We start from the raw sequence: 23,042 nt of genomic DNA, 5'->3' as shown, positions 1-23,042 counted from the left end.
CACTGAGCTATATAGCTATTTTTTAGAAGCGACCTGGCCACTAATGATTGCTCAACTACGTGGCTTATCAAGGTGTAAACAATTATAGCAGCCAAATACTCCAAGCGCATGTTGATCCTAAATGTGGAGGACCCAAAGAAAAATCCACGCGACCACAGGGAGAACATCCAAACTACAAACACACAGGTGTCAGGGTCCGTATCAAACTCACAACCTCCTGAACACCGGGCGAGGGAGTTAACATTTTGCGATCATGGCGCCCGATCGCGTGCAGTGCCTCGGTTTCACTCGTAGTGAAAAGGGCTTTCAGAAAATGAATTGCTAGGAGCGCCTACCAACACGCTCGTGGCAAATTGTCGTAGGAAGGCGAGAGTGACAAACATAGTTTTCAACATTCAGCCGAACCCATTGCTGTGGGGGAGACGAAGGAGCTAAACATGGTAGTGTTTCTGTAAGTACCTTAGTGACGAAGCCTTCAAAGTTTCTGAAACACTTTTGGTTTCTAGTCATTCACCCTTCCCCACCCCCTGACCTTGAAATTAAAAAAATTCCCCTTTTCTTTTTACCACGTCTAGGTTGAAAGAATTCACATGGGTAGGTGTAGCTTAAATATATATATGAAATGTAAAGATATTTTTGGAACACATATTGATACAGTCCACAAGAATAAACCCAAAAATTATGTCATCCAGCAGGGGGTTTAGGGATTTTTGGAGGGGCTCCAAAGTAACATATTCGCGATTCAGTTGAGTATTACCGATGGCCAATTTGGTGAGGCTAGATAGAGTATCACATAGTGTTCTCTCTGCACTTGCGTTTCTCTTTAGTTTCAGTATTGCCCTGGGGGCGAGATCGAAGAGGAAAAATTGACGGAATATTGCTTCCATCAGTGGTACGGGACTGGAGCCGACGCGGTAACGAAGGGCGCCGCGGTGGCTAGGAGATGTTAACTACCTCGCCTGGTATACAGGAGTTCGTGGGTTCGATACAGATCCTGACACTTGTATATTTTGAGTTTGCGTGTTCTCCCCATGGTTCGCATGGATTTTTCTTCGGGTCCTCCGGTTTTTCCCTCCACATTCAAAATCAACATCACGTGTTTACAGTGTTGGCTACTGCTGTAAATGTCCACGTGATAGGCCACTTCGTTGAGCTACCATTTGTGGCCCGGTCGCTTCTGAAAAAGAGCTAAATAGCTCAGTGGGCCTTACCTGGTAAAATAAAAAGAGAGTTCACATTTTTATAATTTAATTTACTTGCGTGAGGGACTTGGGTTTCGTAGTGACGACGGAGCAATCTGAAACATCCAACACCTTACTCAACTAATCTGCGCAACAAAATGCCCCTCTTTTCCGATCGAGACGGCGTGGAAGTAAGCCAACAGGAACCAACATAAAATGGTGCACCGGCGTTTACAAGAGACACCTCCAAGGCCATGTCGTTTTGACGGCGAATTCAAATAGTCAACAAAAGCTCTGACCGCTACTTATGCCACCCAATACTTTTATCAATACGAGAATCTTTTCCGTTTGATCAGGATGCAGCAATATTTTGTTGTTGTTTTACTCGGAAGTCAAAACATCGAGCGCATTTTCAGTCATGCCAGGAGGTTGTGTTCCGTGCGTTGTCCGGTTTAATTAAAAAATCGGATCGGATCCGAAAGCACGAGTTGCTGGGAGAATGCCCAAGTGTACGAGAAGAAAGCATTTGCAATTTCGTAGGGGAAGCATAGCAACCAACTTGCTGTACTGTCACATACGGCACGTCACAGCCAACCTATGTGATCCACAGACGCACCGGGTTACAGGTAGAGTTGGGGGGGGGCGCGATTATTTAGCTGTGATCGACGAGTCCACCGAAAATTCTAATCGAACGATAATTTGTTTTCATGCTTGATTATTTCGGGTCCTCATGTAAAATGGTGGCTGCCCCACATCTCGCCTTCTGAAGGTGGGAAACCCCCACCCCTGCAAGCCACGGCCATCATGGACACAGCTGATGATGCCGATGATATCAGCAAATCCCGCACCATCACCTCCCGTCCAGCAGCACGTGGCAACAACGGCGAGACTTTTTTCTACCCAAATATTTTAATTTTCATCCGGCTCGTCGAGTGATCATACCGATAAGCGTTAGAGTCATCGTTTACTTAAATAGTCAAACATCCCGACTCGAGTTACAGGCTTCTGCCACTATGCCCGCAGTCACGTTTCACGAAATACCATATGTAAGAAAGGTAAGAACATGGTCAGCGTTAGCTACATGATGATGAACTTAAATTGTAGGGCTGTCACTCAGTCGGCCAGTTACAGCACCAGAATAATTCTCGTTATACTGTCGAGAAATTCGGCCGGAAGGAGTCTGGGACGCATGGTATTTATGACCTATGAGTTGAACATTAGTTAGTAAACTAAATAAAACTAAACGATGTTAATATCACCAGGCAAGTCCCACTGAGCTGGACAGCTCTTGTCCAGAAGCCACAAATGAAAGCTCAACAAAGTGGCTTATGTGGAAATTTCTAGCAGCCATTTAGAAACGCACGTTTCCAAATGCAGGGAAAAAGCGGAGGACCCGGAGACAAATCCACGCGACCATGGAGAGAACATGCAAACTCCAAATCCACAACCTCCTGTACACCAGGCAAGGCAGTTAACATCTCACCACCGTGGCACCATTTATTTGTAAATAGATGAACACCAGGTCACATGTGGAAATAGATTGGAGTGTATGGGGAAGGGATTCAAAACAGTGACATTTCATGGGTATATTCCAATAAACAAAGATATCACATTTCTGACGAATGTTAACAAAACTGTATGGGAATTTTAACTCGGCCGTGTATCTTATTCTCAGGGAAACGTTTCGTACAAGTCGTGGCAACTCCCAGCCGTAGCTCTATTTGGGATGCGTTTATTTATTCAGGATATTTATACAGCCCAACTCTTGTTAGACATGCCTGCTGGGCATATAAGGCTATGCCCCATCGTACACAAGGACAAAGATCCGCCGTATAGCCCGAACAGACTTTTGGGACAAGTGCTGTTACCGAGCACCTACAAAGGCTGGTACGGCACACAAGCAGATGGGTGGCCAGCACTACGCCAGGCCGCCTTTGTCTCCCCAGTGGCGATGTTTACACACCATACAGGCGTCGAGGTCTGGATCGAACCCACGACCTCCTGCATACCAGGCGAGGTAGTTAACATCTCACCACCGTGGCACTCCGGTGATGCATGCAGCCAGGAATACATCTGCACCAGCCCGCATATAATACAACCATAGTCGCCATACCATGAATATGGTATCAATTTTAACTACCCTTGAAGGATGATGGACCGAGTGGAACCCCATAATTCATGCGACTCTCCGATGATGAGCAGAGATCTCTGGCCACAGCACTATCCGTGGAGATGACGCAACAAAAAGGGTAAATAAATTATGTCAACACGATGGATATCGGATACAATTGCAGCTAAACACCTGCTGCTATTGCTTGGCACCACATCGATGCACATCTCACACGCAGTACACCACCGCATCTGACATTCTGCACTGCCACTCGTAGTACAGCTTGCACACATCGCCATGACAACACAATTCACACGGTAGCATCACAACTCCCAGCCCAACGCCAACTCCCTCCTGTCTCCCGAACGCCGCATCACAGCGTTGCTGGTATATGGCGATACCGCGATAAATATCTTACGACATGCCAACCAAAATAATCGTATCGTCCAGTTTGCAAAAAATATCATCGCATCACTGTGACCCGTTGCTCATTCGACCTTTCTTACGACGTATAATTTCAAAGATATTTACGACACAACCAAAGCCCACCCCTAAATAAATGCTTAAAACTCTTAAATAATTAGCGCTTCGCAAACATTTTGGAGGAGAAACTGGACTCCGTGATGGTTACGCAATGCCATATTTGCCGTAAGTTCATTTGGCTTGTTAATTATTTCCCGTGTAACCGACAGCCCGTGCGTTGTAAGCGTTAGACAGTCACGAGAAGGAGAGTAGAGGCAAGGATGTCAGTTAAGGGAGGCCCCGACAAAAGTCCCCAAGATGGTCAAAGAGGAGGTCACGGTTCAAGATGGAGCAGCAGAAAGACGGAATGGTCGGGCAGAAAGGGGGAGAAGGAACAGTCCGGGCTAAGATGTCAGGGATGAGAGGATGGTGAGAGGCAGCAAGCAGCGGGGTCTGTTTTCACTAGGGGTGGGGTGGCGAAGAGAGCAGAGCGGGGGATTACGTCGAGTGAACGGCAACCGAGAAACGTTTCGAACATTCAAGCGTCCTGGAAATACAGCAAAGGGCACAAAAAACGAAACAATTAAAAGCGCGGAATACAAAAATCACAAAAGGGGTCGCGCGAGAACGACGCGGCAATAAAATCGCCACGTCGCCGAACTTAAAACGCCTGGAACCCGTGCCGTGTCATCGCTCGCCACGTGGGCGCCTGCCCACGCTGCAGGTCATGGCACACGGCAGGTGCAGAGACAAAGGGCAGGAACCCGCACGTACCGCACACTGGAGCCTCTTGTGCAAGGCCACGGGCAGCAAGCAACCGCACGAGGCCCTCGCATCAAAGCCGCTCCCCGCCGTGTCCGGGCAAGCGACGTGCGCGTTCGCTTCAGCGAGCCAACGTTGGCTCATGTCACGGAACTATTACCACATCCTCTTGATGTCGCCCAGCTGCTGCTGCCGCCGATGCAGACTATAAACCCGCACCACACAAGGATTTCCCCATGTGGTCACCACTTGATGTTGTCAGAGCACTCGGGGACCCGCACGTCAAATTGGGTGCTTGTGAGCTATGTACCCAGTGCGAGGTCAACTCGGTCCACCGTTATCATCATCATCACCAGCCCTTTGGAGTCGCTAAAGTGCGTGCCGCTTTGTGGCAAGAACGGCTCTCAAGTCACCATCGGTTGGTTGGTTACGAAACAATTGTAGCCGAGAGTCGAATCAGCTCATTATCATCCCTCCCGAGTCGATTCACGTCACACTTTCTGTGGAAGTCAATAATGGCTGTATGTTTGTATTGTTGAACTTCTTTCACACCGTACGTAGTCAACCATACTAGGCATGCGGGTCTGCCATATGGAAATTGGCCCGCACCATAGGAATGTGGAATTTGCACCACCGGCACGCAGCCGCCAAACGGAGATGAACACGGTTCTCCGCCACCATTCCACTGAAGTTTCTGCCTTGCCACGGTCACCCAACAACAGGGGTGAGAACCGGGGTATCCATTTACCCCGATTACCATCGATTCTAGTAGCCGTGGGGAGGGAGACTTTGCAGAAGCAAGCATTAGTGACTACACTCTGGCGACGACTCCGAATGAGAACGAAACGGGTCCACAGTGTGTCTCTCCCTGCATCACTGCCGCCACCAGGGCGGTCAGTCATGTTTGCCCAATTGTATTTTGATGACGATCTGAGACACGAGGTCACAGTTAACTTCCTCCGTAAATGCCGATGGCTAATTGCATAATGTGCAGGGGGCTGCGTGCCTTTTGCGTCTTGTTTACAAACAGTGCGTCGCTAGCGCCTCGAGTGTAGAAACTAATAGGAGCTACAATTTACCATGAACCAGGGCAGTTCATTGCAGCGTCGAAGTGGCGACCCGTCACAACGTCTACGTAGCAGAAGAAACAATCTAAGAGCCAAAGCTAGATCACGTGCATTAAACCCACCGACGCCTCCGCCATTGTGTGTGCGACCGTGATGAGCACATGGGGGCACAGTCAGGCATGGCAGAGAACATCGGTCCCGCCACCTTCCACGTGGAGTTTAAATGCCATAGGAAAAGAGGTCGAGAATGCTCCAAAATGTTATCCTCAACGCATCATCGTGCAGTGGGCATCATCCCTCCCTTGCTTGCCTGGCTGTCTCCCATCCCAGACTCTCACGGCTCAAGTTGAGCGAAACGCGAGCGACAATACTTACGAGAAAGAAAAAAAAAATCAACAATGGTGGAAATGTTCCCAAGTGTTGAGAAAGTTAAGGGTCGTGCACATTTCAAGGAGCATCAACAGGACCCGCTGCCGTTGAAGGAATTGAGATTTGGGAAAACGGGAGTCAATCGCCAAGGTGGCCACCCAGTATCTTATTTTTATTATTTACAATTTTTCTATTTTACCAGGAAAGGCTCACCGAGCTTTATCGCTCTATTTCAGAAGCGACCTGGCCACAATGATAGCTCAACGAAGTGGTTTATGTGGAAATTTATAGCAGCCAAATACTCTACTCTAAAAGCACATCTATATATAAGGGAAATTTGTGATTATGTGCATCTGTTTGAAATGTTTACCGTACTTCCCGACATGCAACAAACTTGAAATTTGCCATGTGGGTAGTTTTTAGATTGTACACAATGCAAAAAGTATAAAAATAGACTTTTGTATTTTTTTGGGGGGGGGGGGGGGGGGGTGCAATTATGGATATATTTTGCACGGCAAGCGAGCGGTGACGTGATGTCACCCGCATGCGGAAGCATTACGCAGTGTGCCTGCTGACGTCACGCCCCCCCCCCAACCCTCTGCGTATTAATCCAAGACAAGAATCCAAGTCTCGGGCGAAGCCGGGTAGTAAATCTAGTTGATTATAAATATGGAGGGAAAAACCGGAGATAATTCCACGCGACGACGCGGAGGAACATGCAAACTCCAAATATACAGGCGTCAGGGTCAGGATCGAACCCACAACCTATTGCATGCCAGGTGAGGTATTTAACATCTCCAACACACCCGCCAATATTTATCATTGTTAGTCACCGTCACTGCTGGATGAAGGCTTCCCCAAACTGCTGCTATCTCTCACGATCCTGCGAATGTAATAAGCCGCCTGGCTCCTAGACGTAAAGCCGATTTCACCACTAAGTCTCCTCCTCGTTAGGCGTGCTCTCGGATCAGTTCCGTTCCTTGGCGGCTGTGCCGTCATCATTTTTGACCATCAGCCACGATTCCCTTTAGTGATGTGTCCTGCTTACTCTTGTTGTATGTACGTTGCACCTCTTTTGCACCGGACGTACGGGGGGGGGGGGGGGGGGAGAGACAAACTAAGCACAAAAAACAATTCTAAATAAATTAGTTTGTCAATCTAGAAGATTTAAAAGTGCATAGCTCCAGTGGCTTCCTAGTATTGGAAGGAAAAGCATTCCAGACGGCCGCAAAAGCGCATCCAAAAGCGCGCGATGCGGTGACCGTCTTCATTCGATGGTTAGCCAAAGCCGCCGCTGCGAGGATGACCGGAGTACGCGTGATGGTTTATGCTCCTTGACGAGATCAGCGAGGTACTGTGGTTCTTGACAGTTTGAATGGTGTCATTTACCTGCATTGTGTTCTCCTGTAATGCGTGCGTGGGTCCTCTTTCTAGTCACACAAGGAACACGCCTCGTCGCTGCACGCTCTGTGACGCAGAGTCAATTGTGTTGACGCGACATCCAGCACGGAGATAATATGACAAACATCATCTGAAGCAGAGACAAAGACCCCCCACTTTATAGCCTTAACAGACTGTTGAGGCAAGTGCTGTTACCGAGCACCTATGAAGGCCGGCACGGCACACGCGGGAGTGAGTGGCCAGCACCACGCCCGACCACCTTTGTCACCCCAGTGGCGATGTTTTTACACACCGCACCAGGTACTCGTTTGATGCAGAGTCGACCTAGGGGAGGCCTAGCACCAGTTCAGATAACCGTCACTGGTGCTGGCCACGATTGGCAATCCAACTCGGGTCCCTCGGTTCGTAGCGCAACCGCCATTCGCCACTAAGTGGCGGTGACGTCACCACGACGATTGGGCCAGGCTGTGTGCACGTTGAGGCCACGTGAAGTGTCGAACGCCCGCTGGCAGGAGGTCACGGGGCAGACCCAGGTGCCACGGGTCGACCGACTGAGATGACTGGCGCAGCACTCTGGGTTATTTGCTCACACCGTGAGTTCTCAGCCTTCACAAAAACCGGCAACTGACCGGCAAGGTGAAGTACGGTCAATCTTCCCGCACAGCGTGGGGAGGCCCTCATCCAAATGGCGGACTGACAGAGCTGCTGTACGCGTGCGCTGCTGACATGCGCCGCTCACCACAAAAGGCACGGACGTGCGAACTCAGTCCAGCCAGTCTTGGAAAACACGTGTCCCCACATCCACCAGGGTCCTCAACGACGTCCCTCACCGCTCTGCTCGACGTCGGCGCAATGCCACTTGGGATGCGTGCACCGAACCTTCAACAATGCAACTTTCACCCTGATGATGAAAGCTTGGAAAGCCAAATGGAAGTTCACAAGAAGAAGTCGCAAGCACCTTGCGAAAGATACAACGCAAATCGCTGGTGCACCATCTTCCCCCAAAAGCTTATGGGCCACAACCGCTGAATGACGTCCTTACAAAGCATGGCAGCAGCAGATACTTGATACCCAGAAGAGAACCACATCACGACTTGATGCCCGATTGATGAATACGGAGGTAGCATCACCGCAGCAGCGATGCACCACCGCTCCGCTGCTACCGACGTAATCATCTGGCTCTTCAACCACCTCAATGTAAAATTATAGAAATTCTAGTTCTTGCTATACTTCTACATCAGCCATACATATGTAGTGAGTTCAACTGAGTCGCAGACGTACTCTTTGGAGGCAACACATTTATTAATACCAACACAAAAGGGGTAACTGCCCCTTTACCAGATAACAACCAATGGTGGTGGACCACCAGGCCAACTACACCAATTACACCATAACTAGCTACAACGGACCAGACCACAGCTCGGGTCCAGGTCCACGTGTTGGAGAGTCTGTAGGACATAGAACGTAGATTCTTGAGGATGAACAACAGCAGCAGGTCCCTCTGGGGGACCCAGCTTATATCCTCCGTGGCGTGGCTGGCTCCGCCCTTAGCCACGACCACCTTCTAGAATCGACCAGCACCCGCTGGGAACCAAGACATCCAGCAGCGGATGAGCTGCGCGCTATCCGACGACGGAATCATCGCGCACCACGACGGCGAGTGTCGTGCCGACTCGTCATCCAGCTGCAGACAAACAGCTGCTACGGCCATACAGCACAAAGGTGCCAGCCACCAGCGCACGAGCGAACGAGCACCGCCACTTCAAGGACAACATCGTGCCAACGCCGCTCAGCTAGCAGCGGAGAGAGAAAGCCGACGGCCCGCTGCTGCCACACCCAAGCGAGAGGGAACCTCTCCGAAGCCGTTCGTATGATACGCTCTCCCCCACACACATAAACCCACGACGCGCCCGGCGTCTGCTCACGCAAGAATATATCAAAGAGACAATCCACCTCTCCCACACAGATGAAACCGACCCTAGCCAATCATCAGAAGATTACTTATCAAATACATGGACCATCAGCTGGCCGTGAAGGCATTGTGGCTCATCGCGTGATTAGAATACGACGTTTATAAGTGCCTTAGTTCAAATTTTGTTTTCTTTCGTTGTTTTTAATCGCATATACGACCAATAGATTCGTCGATGCAAACTAAACTCTTGAAATCCTCATCACGAATCTACACATTTACAGAGAGAGAATATCGTGTCAAACCTGTTCCTGTCATAGAATCTCGCTTAAGAATTAATTGAAGATGAGCCAGAGATACGCTCTCCCATAAAGAACACACGCACACCCTCGCACACCATTGTTCCAAAACATTTCATCTTGCCAACGAATCTATTGACGTATGCTTTTGCCATCGGGATATAATAATTTGCTTATTGCCTTTCGTATGACTATCGTTGCATGCCTGTTTTAAGACTCTACCTGTCGCCGGAGATGCTCGTTACGCGGTGGAATTAATGATATGGGCGGTTGCAAAAGAAAAAAAAGCATTGATGGTTAAGTGTGCTGCTCACCGAGAGAAATCTCCCCGATGGTACCGTGGATAATTCCAAGCATGAAAGTTCGCATATTAGAGTGTCATATTTTTCCTTAGAATTAAAATTGCTTAACACAGAAGTGTTTGAGTGTTTTTTTCCAAGTCCATGCATAACTATCTTAATTATAAAGAACTGTATCCTGCGTTGAGATATGATTTATACGCATAACTACATTAATTAGCATAATTTCCAAGATTTACGCATTTTTTGAATCTTAATTTAATTTTATAATTTTTATCAAAATTTCATAACCCGACATATACAACAATGGCCCTTAGTAACCCCATTCCCATGGCCGGCACTCTCACACCCTATCCTGTAGGGGTCGGCACTGCACGCAGAGCGTGGTGCCATCCAGCGCTGCCAGTCAGCGCTCACCAGCCCCTCTTGGGCCGGTACTGCCCCCACATACAAGTGGTGTCCGTGATGTCACTACACATACACACAAAGGACATCCCTCCATAACACACACACACTTGGCACGTGTATTCACGTACACCCGAACCTCCGATTATCAGGGTTGGCTTATGTGCGGTGCGAAATAAGTTCAACATACGTACCACACAGCACAGCCACTACACGACACATAGTTCACTTTAATATAGTGCACACACTATACATAGTACACATGGGGCACACACACACACACCACTGCCTACCCACGATATAAATTACGTACGGCACATACCGCAACACACATTGCACACAGAACGTTGGACATAGTGTGCAATGTACACACAGCACACACACACAGCACATACACCATGTAACACACACACAGCACATACACCATGTAACACACACACAGCACATACACCATGTAACACACACACAGCACATACACCATGTGACACACACACAGCACATACACCATGTATCACACACACAGCACATACACCATGTAACACACACACAGCACATACACCATGTAACACACACACAGCACATACACCATGTAACACACACACAGCACATACACCATGTGACACACACACAGCACATACACCATGTAACACACACACACAGCACATACACCATGTATCACACACACACAGCACATACACCATGTAACATACATACACTATGTAATACACACACAGCACATACACTATGTAATACACACACAGCACATACACCATGTAACACACACACACATACACACACACCACACACACCATGTAACACACACACAGCACACACACCATGTAACACACACACACACACACATACACACACACCACACACACCATGTAACACACACACAGCACACACACCATGTAACACACACACACACACACAGCACATACACCATGTAACACACACACAGCACACACACCATGTAACACACACAGCACATACACACAGCACACACACCATGTAACACACACAGCACATACACACAGCACACACACCATGTAACACACACGGCACATACACCATGTAACACACACACAGCACATACACACGGCACATACACTATGTAACACACACAGCACATACACTATAGAGCACGCATACACAGCGCGCGCACACACACACTACACACACTACACACACATACCGCACACACACACTACACCCCCCCACACACACTACACCCCCACACACACTACACACACTACACCCCCACACAACACACACACAGCACAAAAACACCCCCACACAGCACAAAGACACCCCCACACAGCACACACTCACTACACACACTACACACACTACACCCCCACACAACACGCAGGAGCGTGCAGCAGCAGCAACAGCAGCATAGACGCCAACATTTCAACACTCATCACACGCAGCACACACACGCAGCACACACTACGAAACACAGGCATGCTTTACACCACCACGAACACACGCACACTGTATCAGCAACGATTACACAACAACAACACCCCGACACAGAGACCACCCCCCCCCCCCCCGTGTAGCCTGTACCAGACTGTAGGGGGCAAGTGCTGTTAGCGAGCGCCTATGAAGGCTGCCACGGCCAACCCCACGCCCGGCCGCCTTCGTCTCCCCATAATAACCGCACCAGATACTCATTTGGGGCCAAGTCGACCTAGGGGAGGCCCAGGACCGGTTCAGATAATCGTCACTGGGGGTGGCCGTGAGCGGTCCGTGAGCGGGTTTCGAACTGGGGTCGCATCTCAGTGCGCTAACCACTGCGCCACCGCTCCCCAATCACGCACACACACACACCCAGTGTAGTGTAACACACACACAGTGTAGTGTAACACGCACACACGCACACACACCCAGTGTAGTGTAACACGCACACACACCCAGTGTAGTGTAACACGCACACACACACACACACCAGTGTAACACACACACACACACACCAGTGTAACACACACACACACACACCAGTGTAACACGCACACACACACACACCAGTGTAGTGTAACACGCACACACACACACACCAGTGTAGTGTAACACGCACACACACACACACCAGTGTAACACACACACACACACACACCAGTGTAACACACACACACACACACACCAGTGTAACACGCACACACACACACACACCAGTGTAACACGCACACACACACACACACCAGTGTAACACACACACACACACACACCAGTGTAACACGCACACACACACACACACACCAGTGTAACACGCACACACACACACACCAGTGTAACACACACACACACACACACCAGTGTAACACACACACACACACACACCAGTGTAACACGCACACACACACACACACACCAGTGTAACACGCACACACACACACACACCAGTGTAACACGCACACACACACACACCAGTGTAACACACACACACACACACACCAGTGTAACACACACACACACACACACCAGTGTAACACACACACACACACACACCAGTGTAACACACACACACACACACACCAGTGTAACACACACACACACACACCAGTGTAACACACACACACACACACCAGTGTAACACGCACACACACACACACACCAGTGTAACACGCACACACACACACACCAGTGTAACACACACACACACACACCAGTGTAACACACACACACACACACACCAGTGTAACACACACACACACACACACCAGTGTAACACGCACACACACACACACACCAGTGTAACACGCACACACACACACACCAGTGTAACACGCACACACCAGTGTAACACGCACACACACACACACACACCAGTGTAACACGCACACACACACACACACACCAGTGTAACACGCACACACCAGTGTAACACGCACACACACACACACACACCAGTGTAACACGCACACACACACACACACCAGTGTAACACGCACACACACACACACCAGTGTAACACGCACACACACACACACACCAGTGTAACACACACACACCAGTGTAACACGCACACACACACACCAGTGTAACACACACACACACACACACCAGTGTAACACACACACACACACACACCAGTGTAACACACACACACACACACACCAGTGTAACACACACACACACACACACCAGTGTAACACGCACACACACACACACACCAGTGTAACACACACACACACACACCAGTGTAACACACACACACACACACACACCAGTGTAACACGCACACACACACACACCAGTGTAACACACACACACACACCAGTGTAACACACACACACACACACCAGTGTAACACGCACACACACACCAGTGTAACACGCACACACACACACACCAGTGTAACACGCACACACACACACACACACCAGTGTAACACACACACACACACACACCAGTGTAACACACACACACACACACACCAGTGTAACACACACACACACACACACCAGTGTAACACACACACACACACACACCAGTGTAACACACACACACACACACACACCAGTGTAACACACACACACACACACACCAGTGTAACACACACACACACACACACCAGTGTAACACACACACACACACACCAGTGTAACACGCACACACACACACACCAGTGTAACACACACACACACCAGTGTAACACGCACACACACACACACCAGTGTAACACACACACACACACACACCAGTGTAACACGCACACACACACACACACCAGTGTAACACACACACACACACACACCAGTGTAACACACACACACATACACACCCAGTGTAACACACACACACACACACACCAGTGTAACACACACACACACACACACACCAGTGTAACACACACACACACACACACCAGTGTAACACACACACACACACACACCAGTGTAACACGCACACACACACACACCAGTGTAACACACACACACACACACACCAGTGTAACACGCACACACACACACACCAGTGTAACACACACACACACACACACCAGTGTAACACGCACACACACACACACACCAGTGTAACACACACACACACACACACCAGTGTAACACACACACACACACACACAGTGTAACACACACACACACACACACCAGTGTAACACACACACACATACACACCCAGTGTAACACACACACACACACACACCAGTGTAACACACACACACACACACACACCAGTGTAACACACACACACACACACACCAGTGTAACACACACACACACACACACCAGTGTAACACGCACACACACACACACCAGTGTAACACACACACACACACACACCAGTGTAACACACACACACACACACACCAGTGTAACACGCACACACACACACACCAGTGTAACACGCACACACACACACACCAGTGTAACACGCACACACACACACACCAGTGTAACACACACACACACACACACACCAGTGTAACACGCACACACACACACACCAGTGTAACACACACACACACACACCAGTGTAACACACACACACACACACCAGTGTAACACACACACACACACACACCAGTGTAACACGCACACACACACACCAGTGTAACACACACACACACACACACCAGTGTAACACACACACACACACACACCAGTGTAACACGCACACACACACACACCAGTGTAACACACACACACACACACACCAGTGTAACACGCACACACGCACACACACACCAGTGTAACACGCACACACACACACACCAGTGTAACACACACACACACACACACCAGTGTAACACACACACACACACACACCAGTGTAACACGCACACACACACACACCAGTGTAACACGCACACACACACACACCAGTGTAACACACACACACACACACACCAGTGTAACACGCACACACACACACACCAGTGTAACACACACACACACACACACCAGTGTAACACACACACACACACCAGTGTAACACGCACACACACACACACCAGTGTAACACACACACACACACCAGTGTAACACGCACACACACACCAGTGTAACACGCACACACACACACACCAGTGTAACACACACACACACACCAGTGTAACACGCACACACACACACACCAGTGTAACACGCACACACACACACACCAGTGTAACACACACACACACACACACCAGTGTAACACACACACACACACACACCAGTGTAACACACACACACACACACCAGTGTAACACACACACACACACACACCAGTGTAACACACACACACACACACACCAGTGTAACACACACACACACACACACCAGTGTAACACACACACACACACACACACCAGTGTAACACGCACACACACACACACACCAGTGTAACACGCACACACACACACACCAGTGTAACACACACACACACACACACCAGTGTAACACACACACACACACACACCAGTGTAACACGCACACACACACACACACACACCAGTGTAACACGCACACACACACACACCAGTGTAACACACACACACACACACACCAGTGTAACACGCACACACACACACACCAGTGTAACACACACACACACACACACACCAGTGTAACACACACACACACACACACCAGTGTAGTGTAACACACACACACACACACACCAGTGTAACACACACACACACACCAGTGTAACACGCACACACACACACACCAGTGTAACACACACACACGCACACACCAGTGTAACACACACACACACACACACCCAGTGTAGTGTAACACGCACACACACACACACCAGTGTAACACACACACACACACACCAGTGTAACACACACACACACACACACCAGTGTAACACGCACACACACACACACCCAGTGTAGTGTAACACGCACACACACACACACACACCAGTGTAACACGCACACACACACACACACACCAGTGTAACACGCACACACACACACACCAGTGTAACACGCACACACACACACACACACCAGTGTAACACACACACACACACACCAGTGTAACACGCACACACACACACACCCAGTGTAGTGTAACACGCACACACACACACACACACCAGTGTAACACACACACACACACACACCAGTGTAACACACACACACACACACCAGTGTAACACACACACACACACACACCAGTGTAACACGCACACACACACACACCAGTGTAACACACACACACACACACCAGTGTAACACACACACACACACACACCAGTGTAACACGCACACACACACACACCCAGTGTAGTGTAACACGCACACACACACACACACACCAGTGTAACACACACACACACACACACCAGTGTAACACACACACACACACACACACCAGTGCAACACACACACACACACACACCAGTGTAACACGCACACACACACCAGTGTAACACGCACACACACACACACCAGTGTAACACACACACACACACACACCAGTGCAACACACACACACACACACACCAGTGTAACACACACACACACACACACCAGTGCAACACACACACACACACACACCAGTGTAACACACACACACACACACACCAGTGTAACACACACACACACACACACACCAGTGTAACACACACACACACACACACACCAGTGTAACACACACACACACACACACAGTGTAACACACACACACACACACACCAGTGTAACACACACACACACACACACCAGTGTACACACACACACACACACACCAGTGTAACACACACACACACACACACCAGTGTAACACACACACACACACACACCAGTGTAACACACACACACACACACACCAGTGTAACACACACACACACACACCAGTGTAACACGCACACACACACACACCAGTGTAACACACACACACACACACACCAGTGTAACACACACACACACACACCAGTGTAACACACACACACACACACCAGTGTAACACACACACACACACACACCAGTGTAACACACACACACACACACACCAGTGTAACACACACACACACACACACCAGTGTAACACACACACACACACACACCAGTGTAACACACACACACACACACACCAGTGTAACACACACACACACACACCAGTGTAACACGCACACACACACACACCAGTGTAACACACACACACACACACACCAGTGTAACACGCACACACACACACACCAGTGTAACACACACACACACACACACCAGTGTAACACACACACACACACACACCAGTGTAACACACACACACACACACACCAGTGTAACACACACACACACACACACACCAGTGTGTAACACACACACACACACACCAGTGTAACACACACACACACACACCAGTGTAACACACACACACACACACACACCAGTGTGTAACACACACACACACACACCAGTGTAACACACACACACACACACCAGTGTGTAACACACACACACACACACCAGTGTAACACACACACACACACACACCAGTGTGTAACACACACACACACACACACCAGTGTGTAACACACACACACACACACACCAGTGTGTAACACACACACACACACACACCAGTGTGCAACACACACACACACCAGTGTGTAACACACACACACACACACACCAGTGTGCAACACACACACACACACACCAGTGTGCAACACACACACACACACACCAGTGTGTAACACACACACACCAGTGTGCAACACACACACACACACACCAGTGTGCAACACACACACACACACACCAGTGTGCAACACACACACACACCAGTGTGCAACACACACACACACCAGTGTGCAACACACACACACACACACTAGTGTGCAACACACACACACACCAGTGTGCAACACACACACACACACACACCAGTGTGCAACACACACACACACACACCAGTGTGTAACACACACACACACACCAGTGTGCAACACACACACACACACACCAGTGTGCAACACACACACACACACACCAGTGTGTAACACACACACACACACACACCAGTGTGCAACACACACACACACACACACCAGTGTGCAACACACACACACACACACACCAGTGTGTAACACACACACACACACACACCAGTGTGTAACACACACACACACACACACCAGTGTGTAACACACACACACACACACACACCAGTGTGCAACACACACACACACCAGTGTGTAACACACACACACACACACACCAGTGTGCAACACACACACACACACACACCAGTGTGCAACACACACACACACACACCAGTGTGTAACACACACACACCAGTGTGCAACACACACACACACACACCAGTGTGCAACACACACACACACACACCAGTGTGCAACACACACACACACCAGTGTGCAACACACACACACACCAGTGTGCAACACACACACACACACTAGTGTGCAACACACACACACACCAGTGTGCAACACACACACACACACACACCAGTGTGCAACACACACACACACACACCAGTGTGTAACACACACACACACACACCAGTGTGCAACACACACACACACCAGTGTGTAACACACACACACACACACCAGTGTGCAACACACACACACACACACACCAGTGTGTAACACACACACACACACACACCAGTGTGTAACACACACACACACACACACCAGTGTGCAACACACACACACACACACCAGTGTGCAACACACACACACACCAGTGTGTAACACACACACACACACACACACAGTGTGCAACACACACACACACACACACCAGTGTGCAACACACACACACACACACCAGTGTGTAACACACACACACCAGTGTGCAACACACACACACACACACCAGTGTGCAACACACACACACACACACCAGTGTGCAACACACACACACACCAGTGTGCAACACACACACACACCAGTGTGCAACACACACACACACACACACTAGTGTGCAACACACACACACACCAGTGTGCAACACACACACACACCAGTGTGCAACACACACACACACCAGTGTGCAACACACACACACCAGTGTGCAACACACACACACCAGTGTGCAACACACACACACACAACAGTGTAACACACACGTGTGTAACACACACACACACCAGTGTGTAACACACACACAACAGTGTAACACACACACAACAGTGTAACACACACCAGTGTGCAACACACACCAGTGTGCAACACGCACACACACCAGTGTGCAACACACACACACACAACAGTGTAACACACACGTGTGTAACACACACACACACCAGTGTGTAACACACACACACACAACAGTGTAACACACACGTGTGTAACACACACACACACACCAGTGTGTAACACACACACACACAACAGTGTAACACACACGTGTGTAACACACACACAACAGTGTGTAACACACACACACATACACCAGTGTGTAACACACACACAACAGTGTAACACACACACAACAGTGTAACACACACACGTGTGTAACACACACACACACACATGGGGGCTGGTGGGGTGGGCGACGCACCGGTAAACACGGGGCGAGAGACGCGACCGCCTTCCCCTCTCTCCTTGCTTACCGGAGCACCGGACGGCGAGGGCGAGTGGGACGACGACGATGCTGCTGCTGGTGGTGCTGCTGATGCTGCTGGTGGTGATGATGATGTGCAGAGAGAGGGGGCATGCGGCAACGGAGACAAGCCGAGAGATCGGGGGTGGGGGGGGGTCTCCGATAGAACCCCCGATGCTCCGTGCGCGCTACCACGGTGGAGGTGAACACAAACGCGGCCACCCCGTGGGTCCTCTCGCTTCTCCTGATCCCCTCCTCCTCTATTTACGCCGCCTCCCACTCACCCTCCTCCCCTTTATAGGGGCCGCCACAACACGTGCGGTGGAGAGGGCCTGAGGCTCCACCCACCCACGTGGGCTGGGCCAGGGATCCCCCCCCCTCCACTCGTTGTGTAGCCACTGCCGCTACGCGTGGAGGGGAATGCGACGCAGCAGCAGCAGCGGCTGCAAAAGCGAACGGCGATGCCACAAGTGGTGGCGATTCAACACGCGCTGTGGGGACCAACAATGGGACCGCGTGGTAAAGCCAAACTATGGGATTGCACAGTAAACCCCAAACTATGGGATCGCACGGTAAACCCCAAACTATGGGATCGCACGGTAAACCCAAACTAAGGGATCGCACAGTAAACCCAAACTATGGGATCGCACAGTACCCCCAAACTATGGGATTGCATAGTAAACCCAAACTATGGGATCGCACGGTAAATCCCAAACTATGGGATCGCACGGTAAACCCAAACTATGGGATGGCACGGTAAACCCAAAACTATGGGATCGCACGGTAAACCCAAACTATGGGATTGCACAGTAAACCCCAAACTATGGGATCGCAAAGTAAACCCAAACTATGGGATCGCAAAGTAAACCCAAACTATGGGACCGCACGGTAAGAGACTCATTGATATGCAAATAGACTCATAGAGATATACAGAGACCCAAGGCCGTAATTATAATATATATTTGTGAGGACACATCAAATATACTCAAAACGTCCCCCCCCCCCCCCCAATATATTGTTAAACAATAGATTTCTATTCATATGATTGTGGTTATGGTTGTACTTTATTAATCCCTAATCTCTGCCATTACATACAATGAAACAAGAAAAAGTAAAAAAGAAAAACAGCAATGTAATACAATCCACTATTAGACATTATGTTTTTAAATAAACCCATGTGTTCGTGAATTTTTTAATGTTTTAGGCAAGAAGTGGCACGAAATTCGTTTTCAAATTTAGATTTTTTTTTTTCTGGGGCGGGACCTCCAGACCCCCTGGAAGATTTGGTCTCCCCCCACCCCAAATGTTGACTCCATGGCTACGGCCTTGCAGAGATCCATAGAGATACATTTAAAGACATGTCACAGTGGTGATTGTGGCCATTCCAACCAAACTATGAACCATGTTGTAAACTCACAGATACTGGTAGATATACGGAGACACCTAGATATACAGAGACTCAGAGACACAAAGAGATACATAGAGATATATAAAGACTCAGGGGCATAGCGACCCAAAGAGATATTTAGACACATAGAGAGACACATCGAGATGCATAGAGAGTCAGAGACATACGTAGCAACTCAGAGGGATACATAGATACCCAATAAAGATACATTAAAGACAAGCCACAGCAGTGCAATTGTGGTCACCCAACCCAAACTTTGGACCGCATCGTAAACCCACTGCGGTCAGCGCTCCTTCAGCAGAAGAGAAGGAACAGTGAAACTACACGAACTCACTCCTGAAACCCTCTCTTGTCGTGCCGTGTAGACCTCGACATTCACTGACATGTGCAGGAGTAGCACCTAACTGTTTATCCAGTGCCGGATTAAGCTAGTGTGGGGCCTGTAGCAAATGTTATAAGGGGGCCCTAACTAAAATAAAACCCCCAAATATTAAAACACATACTTGCATACTAAGGTAATTGTCATTTTTTAATTTGCTATACAGCCAGATATTACGACAAATCGCTAACCTTAAACACCCGGTCGTTCATAAATGTTGAAGGCAGTATAGTACTGTAGTAATAGAGCAAGTGCAGAATCACTGCACCGGAATTGATAGCTTGAAATAATTTATTCGCGGGGCCCTTGAAAGTGCGGGGCCCGTAGCTACATATGTAGCTACTTTTGTACTGGGTGCCGGATTATCCTAGATGCAAAAGTAGCTGCACATGTAGCTACTTTTGCTACGAGGATAATCCGGCACTGTATGCGTCTCTCTAAACCAGGGGGTCGGCGCAGCATGCGGCGGCTCTTTGAAATAAAACAAAATCTTGAACGCGATTTAACGCAAAGATAATAAGCGATTTAGGAAATGTGGCAGGGAATGGGTCACTATGGAATGTCTTGGTGACAACCGAATGTACAACCGTCAAACTGTCGTGTTCAAGAAAAGCTAACGGGGGGAGGGGGGGGGGAACTTGATAGACGCAATTTATTCCATGACATTTTGTTTATTAAGTCAGAATGTGTTGTCATCTGCCGTATACCTGCTGCCGTGTTTGTGTACACGTCAAGGCCGTAGTCATGGAGTCAACATTGGGGGGGGGGGACCAAATCTTCCAGGGGGTCTGGGGGTCCCAACCCAGAAAAATATAAAAATTTGAAAACTCATTTCCTGCCATTTCCTGCCTAAAATATGAAAAAATTCACTAACACGTGGGATGGACGTTTTATTTATTTTTTACAATAATGTCTAAAAGTGTATTGTATGACATTGCTCTGTTTGAACTTTTTTACCATTTCTTGTTTCATTGTATGTAATGTTTGAGATTAGGGAATAATAAAGTACAACCATAACCACAATCATATAAACATAAATCTATGCATTGATTTATATGAAGACAAGTCCAGATATTGTGGCCAAGGTTTAGCAAATTGTTGTTTTTATTTACATAGCATAGCAATTATTATGACTTTTTATTTTTTATAGCAATATATTTGGGGGGACATTTTGAGCATATTTGAATATTGGGGGAGATTAGTCCCCCCCAATATATATTATAATTACGGCATTGGTACACGTGACGCTGTGTGTGGATGCAGCTCTTCAACTATTTTGGTCATCGACAAAAACTAAAAAAATGGCTCTTCTTCTTCGAAAGGTTGCAGAGCGCTGATCTAACCCTCCACTATACCCACACACTCAACGCCTTCGTCAATAAAATATATTATTGGCGACGTTACGGTCAACGGGCCTTCTCCTTATCACAATATACAGGCG

At 48.8% G+C, this 23,042-nt stretch overlaps 1 protein-coding gene across 1 annotated transcript in view; it reads right to left on the bottom strand.

Annotated features, from left to right (window-relative positions):
• The window catches only part of LOC144933193 (uncharacterized), a 34,556-nt gene extending 14,454 nt beyond the window's left edge, over positions 1-20,102 (bottom strand). Inside the window, exon 1 of the mRNA XM_078857827.1 lies at positions 19,825-20,102. The gene's annotated coding sequence lies outside the window, so the exon portion shown is untranslated. The remainder of the gene's footprint in view (positions 1-19,824) is intronic.
• Positions 20,103-23,042: the final 2,940 nt, after the last annotated feature.

The sequence above is a fragment of the Lampetra fluviatilis genome, chromosome 6 (assembly GCF_964198595.1).
Source record: "Lampetra fluviatilis chromosome 6, kcLamFluv1.1, whole genome shotgun sequence".
NCBI classification, from domain to species: domain Eukaryota; kingdom Metazoa; phylum Chordata; class Hyperoartia; order Petromyzontiformes; family Petromyzontidae; genus Lampetra; species Lampetra fluviatilis.
The sequence above is the reverse complement of the archived record's forward strand: the minus strand, read 5'-3'. Positions and strand labels throughout refer to the sequence as shown.